The 19,157-nt window shown below is 49.1% G+C and overlaps 1 protein-coding gene across 1 annotated transcript in view; it reads left to right on the top strand.

Moving 5' to 3' along the window:
* The window catches only part of GAB2 (GRB2 associated binding protein 2), a 97,784-nt gene that overhangs the window by 679 nt on the left and 77,948 nt on the right, over window positions 1–19,157 (top strand). The gene's annotated exons all lie outside the window — the stretch shown is intronic.

Genomic DNA, 19,157 nt, shown 5'->3' with positions numbered 1-19,157 from the left:
TAGGGGAGGTTGGGAATACCTTTGTTCCAAAGAGTAAAGGTGATAATACATCTCGGATCTTACTCCCGCCCTCCCCCCCCCCCCCCCCGCCACAACACCCCCATAACGGTCGCATGCCCCCTCCCCGCGCACGGTTCCTATTAATGATTTAACGTTGAAACCCTTTGAAGATAGCACCAGTAGCGCTTCGATAGCCTGTTGTGTCATTAGCGGCAGAGATCAAACACTTCAAAGAAGTTGTAAAAAGAGGGTCCAAATGCCGGCTCTGTCACATTCCCCACTCATTGAAAGACATAACTGTTCTTTGCGCCCTCCGCCTGACGGGCTCGCCGAGCTTTAAAGCTCAGAAACGCGGCAACGTCGAGCTGCCGTCCTATGACTCGGCACATTGCTCCCCGGGATGAAGCCGGGGTCCCGCTCCCTGACTCCAGTGACCAACCTCGGCCAGGCTTCGGGTGGCTAGGAGCAGCCTCCGGGAGAGAGCTGGATGCTCTCCCTAGGGGGCCACCAGCCAAATTGTCCTTTAATCCAGTTGCTTTTGCCGGCATGGGTTTTGGGAACGGCAGGGAGAATAAGTGCAGCTGGTGTCTCCCCAGTGCCTGCTATTGATTGATGGAAGCATCGCTGCCTACCCTTGAGAGGGAGGTGGATGTCTGTAGTGCTCTATCACAAGCTAGCGCAGGGCTGGAGGAATATCCCATTTGTGATCCGGTGTTATTAGCCCTGTCCGAAATGGGTGCAGCCCCGCAGATCTCAGCAGTGCCACATCCCATTGCGTTAGACCGCGTGCCCGGTCGCTCGTGGCAATCCTTTCCTTGTGTGCCTGGTCCCCTTTGAGGGACGATCAGGTTGGCTTGGGTGGAGCTGCGAGGGAATCCGGTTCTTTCGCTCCCTGTCCCCCCGAAATGTGCTGAGACAATGGTAAAACTGGGTGTTTACATGGGAAATATGAAACCCCTGATGTATGTCGGCAGGCTTTCTGGGAGACGGACAGAATGACTTTGTGCATGCTGAACTGTGGAGGATGCTTTTAGCTTAATGGAGCAAAGCACCTTCCTCCCGCAGAAATCAACTAATTGCTGATCCTGAGTCACCAGTGGCCTTAACTCATCAAACATCGTTAGCTCCCCAGCATCTGCCCCGTGAAAGGGCACTCACATCGCCTTCTGAATATCCAGCCTGTGCTCCGGCATTCCGGCGAGAGCTGAATAAATCTGCTAAATGCTCTACACGAGGGTGTGACACGCCGGCGGTTAGCGCTAATTATCGATGTGCGTAAGAGTGCTTTTCATCCAGATAACATCCCAAAGTGCTTTGCAAGCCACCTATGTTTTCAAAACATCCTCGTTCCCCCAAGAGGAAACGCGGCTGTGCTGAGATGTGCCCGGCCGTCCCACGCAGCCCCGGCGGGGCAGGAAGCCATGGCTCGGCAGATGTCACTCGAGGGGAATCTCTGTGCCGGAGCGGTCCCAGCGCTGTGGTCAGTGGGACTTCCCTTCCAGTCACGCTGGCTTCCTGCATCGGGGGCTGGATTTGAAAATGTTGACCTTTAACTGTCTTGGTGGTGCCCCATCCCCTTGCTTTTTTAATGCATTATTATCAATATAATAATATTTCTGTAAGTGCATTGTGCATCCAGGGTGTCGATGCGTCGATCGAGTTGCGCTCTTCGATAGTGGTGCAGAGCAGCTAGATGTGGTAGAGCCTGAGGCTGATGGCTTTGCTCCCCTAAAACCTGCCTTCATCTGCAACAAGCCCACACGCTTGGACTTTGGTTTTCATGCACAAAAGGCGCGTTTTCCGCCACCGCGCTGTTACACCGGCTTTTGCATGGACTCAAAGGGAAGGCGCTGCGCCGCTGGCTTCACCACTTGCCTTGTGCCTTTGGTTTATATTCTGGTTAGAGACCTCAAAGGAGGAATCTCAGGCTGCAGGATGCTGCTAATCGGGTTTGAAGTTCCTGCTCTGGCTGTATTGACACAGGGAAGATGATAGATTTATTTTTTTTTCTTTGACAAGTGCATTTCAAATGTACGTGTCTGCACATGGGTGTGTTGCTGATGCTGTCCTTGAAATGCCGTGCTTTTATAAGCCTGGCTTTGTTTTGGTTTTACTTTTCAAGGAGAACCTTGGCAAGAGGGGAAGGTGCTACATTTTCTTTCTAACTTCCACCCCGAGCGGTTGGGGAAGGGGACTCTTCTCCACCCCCGATCCTCGCAGCATTAATCTGCATTTGCAGCAGTACCCGCGCAGATTCATTTTAGAGGATTGTGTTTATGTGAGATGGTGGGATATTTTGTGTAGGACCTCTTTGCGCAATGCTCTGGGAAATGCCAGGCTCCAGGTTTTCTTTTCTGTCGGGTGACGCTCATCTGATCAAACAATGATTGCTTCAAGGTTGAGGCAAATTGTGCCTCTTCTCTGCCTCGTAACTGGGGACAGGGGTTCATATAGTCCTTAGAGAGTTTGGCCATGATCGCAGATGAGCCCTATAGATCCTACTGTAGTATTAATAATAAAAGGTAACCAAAGAGTTGAAGGTCAAAAGTAACAGAGAAATCAAAAGACACCTTCCACCTCTGTTCTGTTTGGGACACCAAGCTCCATTGACTGCTCGCTTGATTATTATTTTTTATATTTTTTTTCCAGACAAGCACTTTCTTACCTTCATAGAATCACAGAATAGTTTGGGTTGGAAGGGACCTTCAAAGACCACCTAGTCCAACCCCCTGCCATGAGCAGGGACATCTTCAACTAGATCAGGTTGCTCAGAGCCCCGTCCAACCTGGCCTGGGATGTTTCCAGGGATGGGGCATCTCCCACCTCTTTGGGCAACCTGGGACAGTGTCTCCCCACCCTCAGCGTAAAAAATGTCTTCCTTAAATCTAGTTTGAATCTCCCTTTTTTTAGTTTAAAACCATTCCCCCTTGTCCTAAGGCAACAGGTCCCCACTTTCTCTCCTTCTGACTTTCATGCGTGGAAGGGTCTCCTTGTACGCAGCCACAAAGCACAGAGCTCTCCTTCAATTATCCTGCTGGCTCCTCCTTAAAACACCCATGAAAAAAAAAAATTTAAAAAAAAAAAAAAATCCAATCCCTAAACAAACCCCTTGGCTTTAGTTGTGTGACCGCCGAGCCGAGACCGGCGCGTGTTGTGCCGGTCTGTACTGACTCACTGTCTCCTGGTGCTCTCCCGCTGGACGTGCCTGTCTGTTGTCTCGCGAGTTAGACGTGGGTTTAGAGCGGTGTTTTGTGTCTATCCGCTGCCCGGCACGATGGGCTTCGGGGGTGGGCTCTCGGGTGGAAAAGCGATGTAAAAAATAATTGCTGTCGTGGCTGAGGAGCTCTTAGCTTCCCATCATTACATCAGCGCGCTTTGCCTGCTCATTTATGTGCCGTGAAGTCAGAGTATTTTCTGTCTGGCTGAGATGTACGTCTGCAATTCTGACTAAAACAAAAGCTTCTCGTCTTGGATTGGTTTTTACAATCCTTTCCTGCTTTTTTTTTTTTTTTCCCCTCGCTGGTTCAACTGGGGGGAGAGTTTGGCTCTGCGCGTCGGTGGTTGTTTTTTACATCAAGCAGAAGCAGTTTAATCAAGGTCATCGGAAGACCCGCTTGTCCCCTGTGGGGTGAGCAGAAGAGGTTAAGGGGGGTCAAGAGGCTGATTTACCGATCGCAGCCCTATTCCTAGGGGGGACTCCCTGCTGAAGAGCTTCTTTTGGTCCCTGAAGTAGGTCCTTCGTATCCCACCTGAAGAAGCCCAGCATCCTTGTTAAACGAGGATGCGGGATGTGGGCTGAAGTAGGACCACCGGAGCAGAGGAGTCTTGCACTGCTCAAAACATTGGGGTACCAGGTGAGGTTTGGCACAGTGCTAATCGGGAGGAAATTTTAGAGCAGGGGGAGAAGAAAGGACATCCCTTTAACTCTGCAGCAAAATACAACGAAATGGGTATTAAGCAAAGTGATCTCTTTTTTTTCTCTTCTCCCTAAGGAATTTTAGTGGGTAGCTCTCATCTTCAGCTGTGCCGTGCCTGATTCGGGATGCTCCCCTCTACCAAAAGTAGGAAACGGTTGCAGAGATTCCAGAGAAAAGCCCCGAAAACTGAGCAGAAACCTAGAAAACGTGGGAAGACTGAAGGCAATGAGGTTGTTTAGTCTAGGGATGAGAGGGCTGAGAGGAGAAATAACAGTCCTCGAGCGCGTCAAAGGTAGCTGTGGAGGGGAAGGGAGTAACTGTTCTCCGTGGCCAGGGGTGGGAGGCCAAGAAGTGCTGAGCTCAAGCTGCAGCAGGGGAAACAAGTGTTAGGAAAAACTTCCTAACCTCTGATTGCCAGAGGAGTGGAGCGGTGGAACAGATGGTTCAGGATGGGCTCGGATTCTCCGTCGGTGGAAGTTTCGATGGGCAGGTTGGCCAAACTGCACTTCAGGAGAGCTGATCCCATTTTGAGGCAGTGGAATAAATTTGACAAATTCTCCAAAAGTCCCTTCCAGAGCTGGTTTAGGTGAATTTATGGATTTTTGAGCCTGAACTTGGGAGGGATAGCAAAGAGGCTTTAGGGCACAAATCGCGTCACATGGATCTGCTGATGGGACTCAGGGAAGTGCTCTGGCCCAGTGCAAACAAGTTTTCTGTGGGAAGTTTTGACAGCACTGAACTTCATGACTTTGCATCTTACTCCATCTGTCAGGCTGCCTTGCTGCACCCTGCTCCTCCCATGTAATCGCCAGGCTTGGTTCAAAAAGACCATCAGATGTTTTAGCTGTTGTCACCTGCCCCATGATTCAGAGGAGGGATGAGCACTTGCTCCACCGGAGAAGGTTTTGCAGGTCAGGGGGTGCGTTTTGCTTGCAAGGGCAGTGCCCGCACGCAGCCCTGCAGCACCACCTCTCTTGCGCAACGCTGCACAAAGGTCACGCTCCGCAGCTTGTTTCTCTGCTGCATCATTGCTGATGAGTCAAAATACACAACCTTCTCTCAGGGTCATTTTGTTTGGGTTTGGGGCTGCGTTCCTTTGCCCATTCTAATATGATGACCAGAGGGCTGGAGCACCTCTGCTGTGAGGACAGGCTGAGAGAGTTGGGGTTGTTCAGCCTGGAGAAGAGAAGGCTCCGCGGAGACCTTATAGCGGCCTTCCAGTACCTAAAGGGGGCCTACAAGAAAGCTGGGGAGGGGCTGTTTGCAAGGGCATGGAGCGATAGGACGAGGGGCAATGGTCTGAAACTAGAGCAGGGCAGGTTTAGATCAGACATTAGGAAGAAGTTCTTTACACTGAGGGTGGTGAGACACTGGAACACATTGCCCAGAGAGGTGGTGGAGGCCCCATCCCTGGAGACATCCAAGGCCAGGCTTGATGAGGCTCTGAGCAACCTGATCTAGTTGAAGATGTCCCTTCTTACTGCAGGGGGGTGGAACTAGATGACCTTTAAAGGTCCCTTCCAACCCAACACATTCTATGATTCTCTGCTGTCCAGGGGCAGTCGGGTGGTGGTATATTGCCATTGTGATACTCTTGATGTAATAACTTGGAGCTTCTTGAAGGATGGTTATGGGGATGATGGAATCAAAGTCTTCTCAGTTTGAGCAGGTGACAAAATAAGGGGCAACAACCACAACCCAACTTTGGAGGTTCAGGCTGGGTCTTGGGGAAGCTCCTCCAGTAGGAAGGTCATGGTGTAGAGGTTCCTGCAGAGGCTGCAGGGCCTCAGTCTTGGGAGGTTTTCAAGAACTTCTCTAGAGAAAATCCCAGCTGACCTGATCTAGTCACATTTCAAATGCAAGGTTGGACTAGAGACCTCCCGAGATGCCTCCATCCCAACATTTCTGATACCTCTATGGCATAGCGCAGCGTGGAGCCACCAATCTAGGAAGCAATATAGCTGCTTTAGCCCAGCTCCCAGTGCGGGTGGATAGTCCTTGTTTTGTTTTCTACCAACACAAGGAACCTGGGAGAAGTGCTGATCTAGGGCAGCTCTTCAGCTGCTGAAACTCAAACTGGTTTGGTCAGGGCTAACCTGAGGCATTGCATCGGCCGAGGTGGACATGCCCGTAGAGGTAAGGAGTCCACGTGTCGTGCGGGGAGTGAAACCGGTGTATTTTCCTGGTGCTTTGGCTTTGCGAAGACAGCTTGAATGAATCATCAGCTGTCTGTCATGACTTCAGAGTTGGCCGATGGTCCTGGCAAGGTCCACGGGAGATGTAAAAGATTGATGGTGGCAAAGCACAGGTTGAACTTAAGAAAGACAAACAATACTTAAGGAAAGTGTAACAGGAAGCTGGCTTCATTTCTCTTGGGAAGAGAGCAGAAGTGATACTGAAACCCTTTTCTTTTTTTTCTCATTTTCTTTTAGCAAGTGTCAGATGCAAGAGGTGATGTAATAGTGTTTACCAGACCAAAGCACATAATTTATAGTCGTGACTCAAAGGCAGAGAAAATATTATTTATTTGGATTACAGTAGCAGCTGAGGCAACTGGGACTGGGGCTCGATGCGTTGGGTGTTTGGTGAGACCACGTCTGCCCTGAAGGGTCTGGTCAGATGGGGAAACTGAGGCACGGAGCAAGTCAGTGGGTTGGCTGTGGGTCATTCCCATACCTGGGAACTCAACTTGGCTTTATCGTTTCTACCTGAGCCAGGGAGTTCCGAGTTGCTCGCAGGCTGGTGGCGATCTGTGAAGCTACGGAAAGGGAAGTCCACAGAAGTAGATGGTCCTTCTATCAGGGATTTAGACGGCGAGAGTGTCAAGGTCATCTGGGGGCTCTCTGAGATGAGTTGATGCAGTAGATTTGAAAATTACTGCTTTTAATATAAACTGCCTTTCCTTTCAGTGCTCCTATCAAATCTTTAAAGTCTCACTTCCCTATCGTAATGCTTAGGTGGATCTTACAGCACCTAATAGCGGTGGCAAAGGACATTTATCCCTGTCTCGGGAGATGGGGGAAATGAGGAAGAGAGACTTTGATTTACTTCAGGGTACGTGGAGAGCAGCAATGGAGCTGAAAGAGGTTTCCGACCTGCTGCTGCCGCTGTTCTGCGCGGCCTCTCCTTCACCTCTGAGCCCTTCTCTGAGGGACAGACCCATCCTGCCAAGGATTTGGGCAAAAACATGTTAAGCCCAGGATCAACAATATGCAAATTCTTATCATCCCACACCGTCCTTTGGCCGGGTAGTTTTATGGAATTTGAATTGCGGCACACCTAGGCATATCGTTTGGCTGAGAGGCGTTGCATAAATACAGGCTGATGCGATTTCCTCATCTGGAGCTGCAAGCGGGAAGCCTGGCTCTGAGCTGTTGAGGGCCTGGCCCATGCCACCCGCTGGGGCATCTGGCTACGGAGAGGCTCCCAAGGCTGCTGAGCATCCAGAAAGTCTCCTGGAGCATCCTGGACCTCTGCTATGGGTCATTTGAGCAGCACCCACAGCAGCGCTCCTCATGCGGATGAATAAGCTGGGAGCAGACCTGCCCTCCAACGTTTCAGTTGGTGTCTCCACAGCCTAGCAGTGGCTCTTGTTGTTCTGTTCAAATAATGAAAATAGCTTGAGAAGGGGAAAACCGTCGTTCTTGTTTGTCCATCAGATGATCTCTGTGCCCTGTCTCTGGTCCTTCCCCAGCACGCAGCGCTGTGGCTTGAAAGGAGCTGAGCAGGGAGAGGCTGGGTTGGGTTTTTGTTTGCCTTTTCCAGTCTCTCATCCCATCTGAGAAGTCAGCGGTGTTAGGAATGACTTGTTTACGCCCTTGCACACCGCTGTCTTAATAACCCACCATGGCTGGATGCTTTTAGGCAAAAGCTTTCAGAGCTGTTGGCCTGGAGATGCTGGTGCAACATGGTCCAAGTCTGACTCTCGGAGAGGGGGAGGTGGGTTTATCATAGAATCACAGAATGGTTCGGGTTGGAAGGGACCTTAAAGATCATCCAGTTCCAACCCCCTGCCCTGGGCAGGGACACCTCCCACCAGACCAGGTTGCTCCAAGCCCCATCCAACCTGGCCTTGAACCCCTCCAGGGATGGGGCAGCCACAGCTTCTCTGGGCAACCTGGGCCAGGGCCTCACCACCCTCACAGCCAAGAATTTCTGCCTTAGATCCAATGTAGATCTACCTTCCTTCAGTTTGCTCCTACTGAGGCTTTTTCAGCCTGAATCTGGAGAAACTGGATCATCACCTGGACACCTTACTGCCAAGTGAAACCATCTTTGTGCTTATCGCAGCTTAAACCAGCAGCAAACTGGCGGGAGGCAGTCAGTGTAGAGCATCTCCTCTCTTATTCACCGCTAGCCGGAGAAAAGGCGAGTATTCAGCACGTGAAATCAATCGCAGAGAGCGGAGCCGAGATCTCAAGAAGCCATCCAGCCCGCCTGCGCGCCTCCCGGCAGACACGCTCCCACCTAAGGTATTGGTTTGACAATGTAGAAAGAGGAATTCCTCAAGGTCAGCGCAGTCCTACGTGCATTCGTCTATATCCTATCTACCCATACAGCAATTTAAATCTGTGCTGGGTTTAAATTTAAAAAAAAAAAAAAATTAAAAATATTAAAAATAAATAAAACTCAGCCTCCGTCCAGAAAGAGCTCATAGTCGTCTTTAGCTTGTAAGCTGTGCCTTTAAAGAACGGGAGGAAAATATGAGTGCTGGAAGCATATGTTTCTTGCTGCGTAAGATAGCCAGCGGTGCCTGTTTCTCCAATGAATCTGGAATAATTTGATGCCAGCAACCTGGGGGGGCGACTTCATCTCTGGATTTCTCTTTTCGTCTTTGGTTGCCTTTTTTTTTTTATTATTTTTTTATTTTTTCTGAGCCTCTTGCGCAGTTTTCCTGGAGAAGGTTAGAATCTGGGAAATCTTGCATCAGTCTGGTTGTCTGCATTACAGCAATACCTAGAAATGAACTTCTCCGTCCAAATGTGAATATTCTCACCCCAAAATGATGCCTGTTCGGGATGGGAGGTTCACTCTTGGGCCAGAAATGGGACATTTTTATTTATAGTTTAAATCTGGCTTTGAGGCAGGACCAGTTGAGAACAGCTCTTAGACATTTCTGTATTAAGCGTTCAAATTGCTTCTTCCTTTCCGTTGCTTGGAAAGCATTTCCATCTCTGCCTACTCTGGGCTCTTCTTCACATGGCCCCTGAATTTTTAAATCCCGTTTGTCCGGTCTCTCTTTTTCCTGTAATGTATTGACAGAAATATCTTCTGGTTGGTTTTTTTGGTTTTTTTTTTAATTATTTCTTTTGCTTCTCAGTGCCTTTTGGACACCTCCAAAATATTTCCATCGTGTCTCCTGGATCTAAGATGCTGTCCTGATAGCATCTCTGTACTTATTATTCATCTTATTCCGTTTAAACCTGGTATTTTCCAAAGGCGTTTGCTTTGGAAGGCATTTAGACATCTCTTTGGTGGAGTTCCAGTTCCCGCATCCATATGGTAAGATGGAAATAACATTTTGAGTCAAAGATTTGTGGTCTTTTGAATTTTGTACATTTTCAGTGATTACGTTTTGCTGATGCTCGCAGCTGCTGCCTCGCCCGTGCGGGTTCCTCGCTGACCTTCTGAACATCCCCGTGGACTGTCGTGTGACTGCCAAAAGACGCAAGTTGACTTGCTAAACAAACTCGTTGGCCACTTAACATAATACCCGCACGGGGATTACATCTCGTTTACAAAACTGATTTGTAAACCTTCCTTTCCTTTTTCTGGTGACTTTGAGAAGACTTGGAGGTGTTTTCTAAATTTTCATCTTCAAAGAGCTGTGCGATACGTACGTTGTATGTCTGGCACTGCGTGCTGCTGTTGAACTGGGCGATACGTATGTTCGTCTCCATTTTTCTATCTCCTAATAACGTCAGTAATCATGCTAAATGGGGTTATTAGTCATTGCTACCGATCTGTTCTGCAGATCTTCATCCACGTACTTATTTAAGCATCTTTTGGGGTTTTTTTTATTGTTTATTTGTAGGGGAGATACCTGGGTTTTGACTGCTCCCTGGATGCTCTTGGCTTGACACAGTGCCCCATGGGAAAGGGAAGGTTGTCTGTGTAATTCAGCTCAGGGTTTCGATACTCCTTAGTTGCCTCTCCCTTGTAAAGTCCCACTCCCCACCCCTAGAGAGGCCACCTTGGTGCCTCCAGATCTCCATCCTTCTCATGCTACTTTCACACGGGTGCTGTGCTTGAGAGCCATCCAGCCCAGGAAGGGGCAAACACAATAAATGCCCCTTCTGGCTTATCGACAGCAGAAAATAGCCGCTCTGCTTCCAGGCCATCAGCGCCACACACAGCTCCTTTGATTCTGGGTCTCTGCATTGTTCCTAAATGACTCCCTCCAGATAGGAAGCTCCCAGGAAAAACTTCGTTTTCCCAAAACTTCGTTGACCCAAGAAGAATTGATGGCTTGAGGCTTGTGTTCTCCCTCCCTCCCTCTCGCCTCCCCTGCCTCCCTCGCCCACTGCCCGCCGCACGAAACGTCAGAGTGGAGTTTCCAGCGGGGCGTTGGGGAATAGAAGGGCTCATTGTTTTGGGGGTCAGGGCACAGAGCCGGGGCGGCAGGAGAGAGGGGAGCGGAGCTGGCGCCTGAGCCCTGCTGCTACCTCCAGCCCAGTCATACGTTATCCATAGCGCCAGCCGTGCAGACAGTGAGCGGTCCGTGATTGTGGAAGGCTTAAAACCTTTGCGGGAGGGGAATAAGTAAAATAAATGAAAGAGAAGAAAAAAAAAAAAAAGAAAAAGAAGAAAGGCGCATGGGATGCGGGAGATGGCAGGGAGTGCATGGGGCTCTCCTGGCTGTGCCAAGGGGAAGGAGATGCTGAGAAATGATGCGGGCTGGTCCCTGCAGGAGGCTAGAAGTCGGGGATTGAGGTTTGAACCTAGCCCTGACCGTATGGATCTCTCTCCGAGCCCTCTGCGTGCATGGAGCGAGGCGAGACAGGGAGCGGGGTGTTTTCCTGCCAGCGATCAGGACTTTATCCTGCAGCAACGTGTGTGTGGGTGGACCCCTGACACCAGAGCCTTTGGAGAAGGGTGACGAGAGCGATTAGGAGCCTGGGAAAGCTTTACACGACAGGCCTCCGAAACAGCGAGGGACGGCCACCTTCCAAAGAAAGTGAATGAGCCCGCGGGGCTGCCCCTCTGTGCAGAGGGGGGGCAGCAGTTTTGCTTGGCTTGTGGGACTTCTTATGGGAGCACCCCAGGGTCCTTCTGCCAGGAGGTGGCCCAAAGTGTTTGGCGCATCAGCAAAGAGGGGGGTGTCCCACCCCATCATCTGAAACCACTCTCGGAGAGGTGAGATTTGCGCTCAGGAGAGGTGATAAGGAATTTCTGGTCCCTCAGCATAGAAGGGGAGCTCGTCACAGATGTTAAAGTCTGTGAGATCTGTTTGTTTCCTCATCCTTCAGCAAGTTCTGCCTCCACTATAGATGTGTGATGGGGGAGAAACATGCCTCCTCCTACCGAGTCTGAATTTGCACCTTTTAAAGGAGATGAGACATGAGTAATGCGAATATCTGCAACTGTAGAAGTTGATACCATGAAGAAAACACTGGAAAGGAACCAGTTGGGTGTTTTGAGGTTTAAACCAGCCAAACAGTTGAGGATACGTCTTTGCGAGTGATGGGGCTCCCTCCACCTGCCTTTTCAGAGAGTTTCCACCTGCAACAGGGTGTGCTTTGGTCTGAGACTAGCTACATCCAGCACCATACCCATGGAGTTGCTCCCAGAGATGCCTTTTGAGCTCCTGCCCTGCACTCCCTTCAAAGTCAACCCCAGGGAGGGCCTGAAAGGATCAGGCCGTTGTCTCAAACGCTTGCAAAACACGTTGGCTGAGGCTTCGACTGGGAATCGATCAATACGCTCTTTTTAGCATCAAATCAGTACAGCCAGCTGGCGTGCAGACGGGCTGATGCATCATGTGCTGTCACAGGGAGGTGTGCTGAGGAGCGAGGTTTGAAGACGGAGTCGTGTGTAGAGAAGAAGGGTTGTCTTCAGGGTTGTGTTTTTTAATACTGAAGACACTTCACATGCAGCAGAAGGGAGGGCATCTTACAAATTGCTGTTGTGGATGGTGCTTCAAAGAATACGCTCAGTAGGTTGTGATAGTGGGGCTGAAAATGAATATTTGTCTTGGGGGCAGATGGAAACTGGACCTCGTGCATTGGTCTGGGTTGGAACTGAAAAAGGGACATAAATCAAAATGCATCCTGTGCTACGCATGGGATGTTTCCAAGGCTTTTTGTATGAGTTTTTAGTATAACCAGGGCATTTGATTAAAATATTCCATTAGTGATGTTTCTCTGTCCGTCCTGCTTCTTGGAGGCGTCTGCCATGGCCCACTCGATGCCGTTAAATGCTGTCATTAAAGCTAGCTGGGGTGAAGTGTGGACCTGCTGCTCTGACGCTCCAGTAATTTCAGATAGGATCGAGTTGTTGAGTACCGCTTGGGGATGAGAAGCCTCAAGATTTGCATTTGTAATTAAGAAGAAGAGCTTTTAAGGCCTATTCTTTGCATTTCTTTCTACCTGATGCCTCCCACCAACCAACTGTAGCTCGGGTTGCGGAGGAAGGTGAGAAGCCAGAACGACGTGTTTGGGGTTTACACACTCCCCTCTGCTGTGTGCGTTACTGCTGAATCAGCTGTAATGCAGGCAAGGCTTAACCTTCTTTTTTGGGTTTGGAAGGGCCTGGTCAAAACCTTGGAGTTGTTTCCTTCAGAGCATGGGAGAGTTTTGACTAATTACATATATTTTTAAAAAAATAACGTATCAGTTTGCTAGAAAACCAGACACCAAAGCACGATCAGAAACGCAGCTGCGGTGCTCTCCAAGTTGTGTCTCAGACATCCATTCCCTGTCGGTGCGTGTTCCTGGATATTGTCGTATCTGCTTCTCCCATTTTCCCACCTTTATCCTTTTTCAGCCAAAGCCCAGTGGCGTGGGCTGGGCTTGGGTTCATTTTCTTTCCCCCAAGCTTTGGTCCTTGCACTTTCAACTCTCTCATCCCTGAATATTACAGGGTCTTGGCATCATAGCACCGAGGTGGGTTGCAAACACAAATGATTTTAGCCTTGCACATCCTAACAGAGCAAAGAGTTGGTGCCAGGGCTTGGACACTCGATGGGTTTCCAAGCCTTGTGCTGCCGGATTGCTTGATGGACTCTTGGATCTTTGCTGTCCCTGCTTTATAAATAGGAAATTAAAGTGTACAGGGATTAAGTGCCTCTTTCAGGGCCTGCAACAAGTCCATCGCAGAGCTGGGAGCCAGACACCAACGTCCTTCAGTCTCATCTTCATCTTACCCAATTCCGAGTTGTGTCCCGGCACGCTCTGTCCCTGCAGTCTCATGTTGAGAAACTCCAAGTTTTCTGAGCCAACTTCATCTCGCATGTGCCTTGTCCATCGGAGGAGGTTAGGAGTGAATTCAGCCTGTTTAAAAACTCAGGGCGGCTGCCAGACAGGAAAATCTGATGAGCGGAAAGTCAATCAGACGTGGGAAAGGAGGGGGAAAAAGCGAGCGGTTGTTGCCGGCGCTGCGTTCATTGTGGGCTTGGCAGTGGGTTTGTACCACATTGCAAAAATAGGTGGATTTACTCTCTTTTGGGAGTAAACATGGGGCAGGGCACACGTGTGTGCTGGTAGGTGAACTCGGTTGGGCAATAAGGGTAAATCTTGCTCTGCTTTTGAGAGGCTGGGACTAAAACGCGGTATAATAGCGATGCGTATAATTTTGTACAGTGAGCCGTTAATTTACTGCGCTGTTTTGGCCATCAAGCACAACAGCTAGAGGCTGTTAAGATAATTTAGTGGAGGTTTGTCGTTATAAATATGTTTCCATCGTGACTAAGGATTCTAATAGATATTAAATTCAGCCAAGGGGCTTTTGGTAATTTTTGTTGTTGTTGTTGCATACTCCCCGGTGTTTCTGTTTTGACTTATTAATCTTAAGGAATAAGCTGAGGGATGGCTATTAAGTGTTTTTTAACATATAAAATAGGAGCTGTAAAAGAAAAAGAAAAAAAAACAACCAGTGGATGATGCAATTAATTTAGCATAATCCAGTTGTTCAGCAGTGGGGCTCTGGGGTGTCCTACTCTTGGCTGATGATACTACAGTGTTGGGTGACATGCAGCGCTATTCGAACGCAATTCTTTGTCATATACATGTTTTTCACTTGGAATATTTTGGGTAAAAGAGAAAAGAGTCTTTCCCATCCATCTTGGCCGCATGCAGGATAAGTTATGCAGATTTAAGAACTGATTTTTGAAATTTAAACACAACCGCATCTGAACGTCCAGGTGCCCACGTATCAGCTCAGGACCTCAAAAGAACTCCAGGATGTTAGCCATGGATTTCCAGCCATGTCCTGCATCCATACAAAGACCTCCCTTCCACCACTGAGAAGCAGGCAGTGTGAAAAGCGATGTGATCTGCTGTGGGAATGCCTCGGCTCTCCTACTCTGCTGTCTTAATCCGAATAATAACAACAAAAACTTTGAAGGCTTAGTTTGGAATTGGATAGCTCTCCAAAAATAGGCTCTCCCTGGAGATATCTCCTACTTCCTGCTGGGCTGGAAAAGCTGTGCTGACAGCCTTTGCGCTTGGATACTTAGGCATCTCCTGGAACCTAGAGCATAAAGGAATGCAAAATAATAGAGGAAATGAGTTGAACTTGTTAAATTTCAGAAGAGCATTTGGTTTGAGCTTCGGAAAGCGTTCCCTCCCCCACTCCTCCTGTGTAGAAAGGCACCTGAGCCAAACCCCAATATTTACAAATATTTTTGAGATCTTCCAGGTTTTGGAGCTGAAAAGTTTTAGAGATCTTCCAGGCTAGACCCTCTTTCTATAAATAATAGTTCTTGGCTTGAATGCATCTGAGCTCCTGGAAAGTGTGGACCCCAAACAGAGCTCCTTGCATCCAGAGCTGTGTTGGCTCCAGCTCTGTCTTCATGTGCTCATAAGTGGGGGGAAGGCATTGCATTAAAAAAGAAGAAAAACACACGACAAACTTCTGTTATTTTGTTATGTTGGAAGGCTTCTGACAGTCTCAAGGAATAGCTGATACCATCTGGTGTATCTGAGGAATTTGTCATCAGGAGCTTTATCTCCATTTGCCTCGGAGGTGGCAGGCTGGGTGGTTTCCTCTCTGCGGCTGCATGTTTTGGTGCCCTCATCTTTCCAATTTATGTTAGTCTTCCTTTCTCCTTTTCTTCTAATTCTTGACATTTAGGGGGTTGTCAGCAGGAACCCACTTTTCCCTGCGTGCGACTTGTATTTTGTTCACTGAGGACCTGGTGTTAAGGCACTTGCCACCTCTGCAAGTCCATCTTCAGATGAGCAAATAAGCCCAGAAAGGGCTAAACGTGGCCATCCCATGCTGCAGAGCATCCCAGAAACCCACCCTGAACCTCTACCTCAACACACAGCTATCCCATGACGAGCGACCCCCCGTTCCAAGCAGGACTCCACAAAACCAAGGCCAAGATACAAAAAAGTGGGGTTCCTAACTTGACTCAACATGTGGCGAGCCTGGGCTTGGGAAGCTGGAAAAATTCTACATTCCCAAAGTGGTTGATTAGGGATTTTAGTGTAAAACTCTTTCCGCCGTCCTCTCGCTTTAAGGTTTCTGGAGGGATGACTGGGACGATGCTGGTGGCTGGTATTTCTCCCCAGCCACACCAGCACCAGCTCTAAAGCCGTGTCGGGAACAGAAGTTCAGAAACACAATGTCAACCTTTCCCGGCTTGTTTTTCCCATCTGTTTTTAACAGCGTGTTCTTGCCACTTGGACCTTTCTGGGCTCGATCTTGTGATCCCTGATGTAGTATGACATTTCCAGTTTATTAGGAATGCTTTTGTTTATTTGCTGGATGGGGTTTTTTTTCTTTCTTTCTTTCTTTCTTCTTTTTTTTTTTTTTTTTTTTTCTTTTCCTTTTCCCTAGGTTGCGTGGAGGCTTTTTGCCTCGGCTGCCAACACAAACGTCCCCTCCGTGCCGGGAGGTGCCACCCACCCCCGTCCTCTCTGAAATCAGGACAGTCACCTCAGCAGTTGCGATTCCTTGGAGTGGTTTGGGAGCTCTTACTAAATAAAAAGGCTGATTATTTTTTTCCTGTCCTTTTCTACCATTTTGTAATAAAAAGCCAGGTCCTAGAGCGCTGAAGCAAGTGAGTTTTTTAAGTCAGTTGTCTTTTTTTTTAGCTTGCTTAAAGCAGACCATCCCGAAGGGACTCAGGGCTTGAGTTTGCTGGTGGCATTTTCAGTTTACCCAGCCTGTCTCTGCTTCTCTTAGCAGATTGAGTGTGTCGCCTGTTGAATGCAAGTGTGAGTTTGCTTCCAAGCTGCAGGTGGCTGGACCAGCCTTCACGTTGCTCCGTCTTTCCATTTTGCCTAGAAATCATCACGCTTCCCTCCAGTGCTGGACAAATACCATCAACAGAGGAATATCAATAACAGGGCGATATTGGGATTGTGATTCAGCTCTGCCCATAGTGTGCTTTTCATCGTAACCTGCGTGTCCTTCTCTAAAACCTCCTTTGTTCTCCTTGAAATAAATCAAGCGATACCTTTCAGAGACCTGTATTCAGTTCCTGGCTGACATAAATCCCGCTGTAGGACTTCAAAGATGCTTAGTTGCTTTTTTAAAATACTTTCAGCTGTACTGCACCAGCCCACAAAGCGTGTGATGGGGTGAGAAACTGCAATCTGAGTCCACGGTGCTGGTGTTTCATGGGGGTTTGCATCCAAAAAGCATTTTTTAAGTGGGTAGGAGAGTCCTGTGAGCATCCAGCTGCGGGAGGACGGGGCTCATGGTGGCGTAGGCTCTCACGCACCACACCAGAGCCACCGGCCCTTGCACTATGAGGAGCAGGTGTTCTAAGTCATCTTCACCTGGAGGCAAGGAAGGCGCGGGGGCACATCGTGCGTCTCCATCGGGCTTATGTTTATTTAACTGAACCGAATTTCAACTCATTCCTAAACTGGGAGGGTAAATCCAGCAACAAGCCGGGAGTAGAGATGAGGCTGATTCATTTTGGGTCAGTTCAGCCTGTACTTCAGTAAAGCTTCGGGACCAAATCTTTGGTTGCTGTGACCTGTGAAGGATCCTTTGATCAAGTGAAGGTGCTGCTGAACCCCTCTCCTAACTCCGTGGTCCTGTACAAACACAACCCACAATCACGGTCATTTACTCAACGTGTAGGCAATCTTTGTTCTTTGCCATCAGGATCAGAATTTGGGTCTGTAACCATCAGGTTTTGCAACCAAAATCATTTGCATAGCCAAAACTACCCCAAAAAAAAGCTCGGAAGATCCTGGGGAGCTCAGAAGTGCTGTGTCTGCTTTTTGAGTCTTTAAACGTTGGCCTTCCCGGGAAAGCAGAGATCCCTCTGGAGACCCCGCGACTCTGATTGCTTCCAGCCAAGCAGCAGGCTAGTGGTTCCTGTCCGGTGAATCTGGTTTCTTCATCAGCTTTCCCAGACACCAGCCTTCACCTCTCTGCATCTTCCCATGTTGTGTAGAAATCGCCGCGCTTCCCTCCTGCGCTGGAGGAATATCATCAACAGATGAGTATCGAGGCCAGAGCAATACTTGCTCTAAGGCAAAATGAGCTTTTTAATATCCTCCCCAAAATGCACTGGAGTCCGTGTCGGCTCCCGGGGATTGCTTGGGACACGCTTTGGGCAGCATCTGCCCAAGGATGCGCCCAAAGACCTCACCTCCTCCCGTGCAGATTAAGATTTGCTGGTACCCAGCATTAAACGAAGTCGAGGTGAACCTCGTCTTCCTGTTGCATTAATTAGGCTTGTTCAATGGCAGACGCCGTAAAAATAAAAGGAACTAGCTGTAAGAATGTCTGATTGCAAGTGCAGATGCTTTGGAGCGAGGTCAGGGGGACAATCTGCGTGCAGCAGCCAGTCCTCAACTGCGTGCCTGGTCTGGATTCAGGACCGAGGGATATCGAGGATAAAAGACCAGGCAGTACCAGTGCGCTTGGATGGATTCATCCGACTTGTTGCGATACGCTGAATTAGCCTTTATGGGTTTATTTTTAACGTTGGGGAAGGCCTTGTCTGCTGGAAATAAAATAGATCGATACGCGCTCGGGGTCCTCCTCTGGCTTGAAATGGCTCCGTGATGGATACGCGCTGCAGAGCCCTTGACCGTCGCCCTTGGCGGGGGATGCGGATGGGGAGGATGCTGCTGAGCCTGAGTGGAATTTGGCCTCTGGGCGCTTTTGCCCCCGGGGATGCCGGGGTTTTGTGCCCGCTGAGGGCCAGCTTTCATCCTGCAGCAGGATATTGAAAATAATAGGGTTTTCTCATCCCCGTGGCCGTTTCATGAGCCAGCCTCTAACAGTGTCCCTGTTTCCCCAGGGGAAGCAGCTGCTGGTTTTTTTCTTGACTTGTTAGACTTGCCGTGGGTCTCCCTGCCGGAGGATTTCTGTACAAGGTTTTCAATATTCATAGACTTAACTACGTCGTGAAAACGGGGCCATTAGTTCCTCCAGTTTGATCTCAGATCATTAACTCCACGCTACTGCTTTCCTTTGCCATCTTTTATTCTCCTTGCCCTTTCTAAGTGCTGTTTGTTTTTTATCGCTCTGTGTATCCTTTCGGCAATAGTGCTAGCATATTTATTAGTATTAATTGGCATATGTGTAACAAATGTCATGCGAGGATCGCAGAAGCCGTTGCCTTGGAGAAATCGGTGTATTTATCCCTCGTGGGGAATCGGAGGCACCAAAGAAACCAGATGGGCATCAGCGGCAGGCATGCCCCGACGCAGCTGACCGTGATTTCTTCCTAAAAGGCAGTTTGGACCTTGCGATCGTTGGCACACGCTTGCTTTGAACAACTTCAGCCGTGCCCTGGAAACCAGGTGGTACCCAGGTCTTTATTCCAGCAAACCTGCCGGCTTCCGTGCCGCTTTCAGTCCTGCGACGTGCCTTACTCCCTTCCCATTGCGCCACCCAAACACACCCCCCCCTGCCCCAGCCCGTGATGGGCTGGAGCAGTGCCGCGAGGTGAAAAAGGGAAAAATAATAGGAGAGTCCTGTTCTGGAGATGATAATGAGAATAATTTTCTCAAGGTGTCATTTCAGAGCCGCTCATCGGGGTTTAAAAGAAACGCAGGCAAGAAGGACCAAAGCTGGGGCTTTATGCCGACTTGGGAGGTAAAA

This window comes from Larus michahellis, chromosome 1 (assembly GCF_964199755.1).
Source record: "Larus michahellis chromosome 1, bLarMic1.1, whole genome shotgun sequence".
In the NCBI taxonomy this organism is placed as follows: Eukaryota; Metazoa; Chordata; class Aves; order Charadriiformes; family Laridae; genus Larus; species Larus michahellis.
Note: the sequence above shows the minus strand (reverse complement) of the source record. Positions and strands in the feature narration are given on the sequence as shown.